The 5144-nt window shown below is 38.0% G+C and overlaps 1 long non-coding RNA gene across 1 annotated transcript; it reads right to left on the reverse strand.

Annotated features, from left to right (window-relative positions):
* Positions 1–324: 324 nt before the first annotated feature.
* Positions 325–4390, reverse strand: LOC133375598 (uncharacterized). The gene is made up of 3 exons (XR_009760252.1): positions 4247–4390; positions 2083–2133; positions 325–567 (listed from the first exon to the last, which is right to left on the reverse strand). It is a non-coding gene; the product is annotated as an uncharacterized LOC133375598 (long non-coding RNA).
* Positions 4391–5144: the final 754 nt, after the last annotated feature.

Here is a 5144-nt window from a genome sequence, read left to right on the forward strand (position 1 = left end):
ATTGGCGGCCTATAGCCTTAACAAACACTGATTATAAAATTTTAGCAAAAATATTTAATAATAGGTTAGCTAAGATAGCTAGTAAGATAATAGTTAAATTTCAAACAAGTGCAGTGCCGGGAAGAACTATGGTAGATTCACTACTTTTATTTCGAGAAATTTTTCAACTTGTACAAAAAGGGATGTGGAAAGGACATATGTTACAATTAGATCAAACGAAAGCTTTTGATAATATACATCATCGGTTTTTGTGGGAGATACTTCTTTGGAAAGGCATTCCGGTGAGTTTCGTTAATCATCTTCGATTGATGTATGAAAAAGCAGTGGTAGTGCCTCAAATTAATGGATACAGAGGGAAACAAATAATGTTAAAGTCTGGTGTCAGGCAGGGATGTCCTATGAGTCCATTGTTATATGTGTTAGTTTTAGATGCTGTTTTATGTAAAATAGAGTTGGAAGATAGTTTAAAGGGAATCCAAATACCAATACCTGTTAATTTAATGCACATGTCAGGCTTGGACTCGGGTGATCTAAGTGTGAAGGCTGTTGCTCATGCAGATGATGTATCTATTTTAGTAAATGATAAACGAGAAATAGAAATAATCAGAGATTTGTTTGAACAATTTGGTCAGGCTTCTGGTGCCCATTTAAATATGCAAAAGAGTTTTATAATATCGCCCAATAACATTAAGGGAAATATACAAGTAATGCCATTAGAATATCTGATTAGTAATAAAAATAAAAATAAAAATAATAAAAATAAAAATCAAGCAATAAATTCAGAAGCTGTAGAAGGGCAAATTAAAATACAAGTTAAATTATTAGGAATTTATTTTGCAGTTAAATGGGAAGGGTGGGAATATAATTGGACTATGTGGAGAGATAAAGTTAAAGAAAAAATACAAATGTGGCAAAAATGGCATCTTTCTATCTATCAAAAAGCCATGTATGTTAGTACGTACTTAGTCCCAGTAGTAGGTAATTTGGCAGCTGTCTACCCACCACCTGAAAGGATCATTAAGGAAATCAATAAAATGGCATTTAAGTTTCTATGGGGAACGGCTAATTTCCCCCTTGCAAGAGCAGAGGCGTATAAATCTGTAGCACAGGGTGGTTTAAATTTTACAGCAATTGGTTTCAAATTTTTAGCAATTTTTGTTAGTCATAATTTTGGAAAATGGGCAGAGGTAGAAAGAAAAGAATTGGCACCACAATTTTGGTTGGTTGCCTTTGCCAAACACTGGAGAATTAAAGATTGGGCCAAAATATGGTGGGAAGAAGATAAGGTCAATTATAAAATCACACAATCGCTAAAGTGTTTGGGACCTGATTATTTGATTGAAATTTATAGTATTTTAAGAAAATGGAAATTAAGGGCAAGCATAATAAAAATTGAAAGGGGTGAACCAAAAATTATGAAAAAGAAAATTTATAGGAATTTATTAGAAGTAAATAGTTTTCAACCACAATTTGAAAAGAATGTAAAAAGGGAAAATTTATCTATGTACTTAAAAGAGCCTGTACACCAGATAGAATTCTTTAAAGATCAAAGAATTCCTTATAAACTATGGGACATCAGATGGAAGTTTTTTCATCAGATTTATAGCGTGCAAACAAATAAGCCGTGGCTAGCAAATGCTAACCAAGCTTGTCCACGATTAAGATGTCAGGAAGAAGCTGTAAGAACAGGGCAGACACAAAAAGAAACCATTCAACATTTTGTTAAAGATTGTGTATCTGCGAAAGAGACGTGGACTATAATAGCTAAAACTCTGGATTGGCCAGACCTTTTGAGGCAAAACTGGGAAACTATTGTTTCGGGAGCAGAACCAGAAAAAGGAATTCAAGGCCCGAGACAAAGAAAAGGAGTGAAAAGACTTAGAAATAAAAACTATGTAGTCAATAATTATTGGAAGGTACCCTGGACAACGATAAGAATTGTTAATTTATTTGTTCTAAGTATCTTATGTTGGCAACGGTTAAAAGAAATTAAGACTCAAAATATATGCAGTTCTGAAAGTACAATTAGGACAATATTATCAAAAATAAGAGAACTGAGTTTATTTGAAAAGGAAAAATTACCGCATGAGAAGTGGAGAAAATTCTGGCCGTGGACATCAGAGTCGACACCTCCTATAACATAGAGTTGAGATGAATATATTGTATTAGTGTTAAGTTAGTTAGGAAAATTATATGTATTAGCTAGATATGTTATTATGAGAGTGGCGATATTGTTACGTGTTTTCGCGTGCGGGATGTAACCTAGTAGTATGAATAATTTAAATAAAAAATCTTACCTATAAAAAAAAAAAAAAAATCTTACCTAACCCTAACCCTAACCCTAACCCTAACCCTAACCCTAACCCTCACCCTCACCCTCACCCTCACCCTCACCCTCACCCTCACCCTCACCCTCACCCTCACCCTCACCCTCACCCTCACCCTCACCCTGACCCTGACCCTGACCCTGACCCTGACCCTGACCCTGACCCTGACCCTGACCCTGACCCTGACCCTGACCCTGACCCTAACCCTAACCCTAACCCTAACCCTAACCCTGATTTGGTAGGAGGAGGTGGTAGTTTTTGGAGCTCCTGAAGATCCAAAACAAAACGTCTTTTTATTCAAAATCCGGCCAGCATGCCACTGCCTCAAGGCTTGAGGTAGGTGGAGGAGACTCTGGTGCATCTTTTGAGACCAATATGAACCCTGACAGTGGAGGGGATCCTCAAAAAAACGCTGTTGAAGAGAGACCTTTTAAAAATGCTGCAGAGGCCTCCCTGAAAGCAGAGGCCTCTCTGGAAACAATGCCTCGCAGTGAGTACAAAGAGGGGTTTTCAAAAGACCAGCTTTCCCTGGGTGGGGAAATGTTTGCAACTTCAGTGACTTCAAAGGAAGGGGGAACCCCTGAAGTATCAGCAGCTGTTGTTGTGGGCCCTCAGATCCCTTTGAATGAGTCTACAAACTTAGAAGAAGCTGGGACCCCTAGGACTCTCATAGAACAAACAGTAGATAAAATGGCTGACTGTGAAGCAGCACTTTCTATGAAAATAAAGCAGATGAAGAGGGACTATATAGAAATTGTATTAGAATATGAAAGACTTCAGAAAGAGTGTGCTAGAAGAGAAATGGTCAAACAGAAACAAATGCAGTCTGGTGACAAAAGACAAGAAGAAAGTTTGACAAAAATAAACATTGATTGCACAGCTTTTCGCCATGAGATTTTCTTGGCTTGGAAGTATGTAATGCAACAAGAAAATATTCTAAATACCTTTTCAAGTAGAGAAATTGAAATGTATGGAAGAGACACTTATGATAAAGAAAAAAGTATATTGGGAAAATTTAAAGACAATTATGTAATACAATATAACAAATGCTTTGATGAATTGGAAGTTTTGGAATTAAGTGCTCTTAAAGAGACAGTACATGTTAGTAAAACAACTGAGAGACAAAGTGCACAAGCTGCTGAGGCTTGTATGGAACCTTCACTGAATACATTACAAGAACAAAGTTTTGTAGATCTTGAACTTAATCAAGGTGGTAATCAGCAAACAGAACAAGAATGTATTATTATAGATAAAGAAATTGAAAATAATAGGCAAATGACCTTTGCTGAGCAATTAAGTAATAAAGGAGAAAATGATGAAGATAGAGGAGTGGAGAAATCAAAAGGAAGAGAGAGCGCCCTCTCTGATTTTTCTGAACCAGAAGTAGAATTAGAATTTCTTACTGAAATTTTTGAAACTGATTTTGAAACCGATTGTGATATGCAAATGGACTTGGTTTCTGTTGAAAAATTAAAATCTGCTGTACCCAATGTGAAAGAGTCAAGGGAGAGGAAAATTCTGGCAAAATGGACTGAAATATTGCAAAAAAATCTAACCAAGGTGGAAGATATTATTTTACCAACTGAATTTGAAAAGCATGATATGTTGAGGCTTTGGGGTTATGTGATGGCCCATGTAGCTTTAACCAATGTTCCGACAAAAAATCTGACTAAATATAGTCAACAAAAAGTAGTGCAATTTTTGGATAAAACTTATCAGCCTTTAAAAGATGTGCTTTCAGGATGGCAGGTAACATTAAGACTGAAGGAATTAAGCTATTTAAAATCATTAGCGCTGGATTGTGTGCGGAGACTTCTAGTGGCGAGGAAGCCGAAGACGTCTATGGAGGCTTATCCTGATTGGCTAGAAGAAAAACACCTAATAAAATATTTCCAAGATATTCACAGAACTCGACTTACTACGGCTGATGATGAGGCTCCGCCTGTCTTTTGGAGTCAAATTGACAATAAGGACACGTTAGTGCCAAATGAGGAATTTAACATATGGTTGGAAAAAGTAATCGATTGTTTAAAACAGAGGCAGAAAATCATAAAACAAAGAAGAGACGATAAACAAGAACGAGTGAAGTCAACATCGGTGGCGGTGGCGTCGAGAATCCAGTCCGAAGCTCGGGTCCCGATTGAAGCAGTTCCCAAAAGGAGAACGGAAGCGGTTGCTGAGATCGATGAGGAGGAGAGACGGGCCCAATGGGTTTTGCAGGGGGTGTCTTCTAAGGAAGCGCCCCCGACAATCGGTGAGGTGATGGGGATGCAGGGAGATCTGGAAACAATGCAGAGTGGTAGATTAAAAAATAAGGGAAGAAGTAGAAAGCTTAATGAAAAAGGAGGGGATGGTACAGACAGTAGTTCAGAGCAGGAAAAAACACCCGAGACGGTACGAAAAAGACCTAGAACTGGATTAGTAGGGGAGGAAGAAGGGGGTAAAGCGATTGAGACTGCTCAGAATTGTATAACAGATGTAAGCGATCAGTCCTTATTGGAGGGAATCTCAGTAATAGAAACAGAGTTGGGAAGCCGAGGGAAGGGTTATGTAGGTGATACCGGTATGGCTTCTGGCGCTTGTGGGTTTTCTTCCTTTCATAGGCATGGAGAAGCAGTTCTGCAATCGAGGGTGGAGCGAGGAGCAGGAGTGAAAGCGAGACAAGAGACTTTTCTAATGGACATTGAAAGAGAAGCACGATCCACATTAACATCGAAAGACATTTTTTTGAAAGGAAACACAAGGACAGATTCTGTGAGTATTGTGGAGAGTGCTTCCTCACCTGGAATGCAGAGTCCTATTAGAGCATCATTGGTG

The sequence above is a fragment of the Rhineura floridana genome, chromosome 1, assembly GCF_030035675.1.
Source record: "Rhineura floridana isolate rRhiFlo1 chromosome 1, rRhiFlo1.hap2, whole genome shotgun sequence".
Lineage (NCBI taxonomy): Eukaryota > Metazoa > Chordata > Lepidosauria > Squamata > Rhineuridae > Rhineura > Rhineura floridana.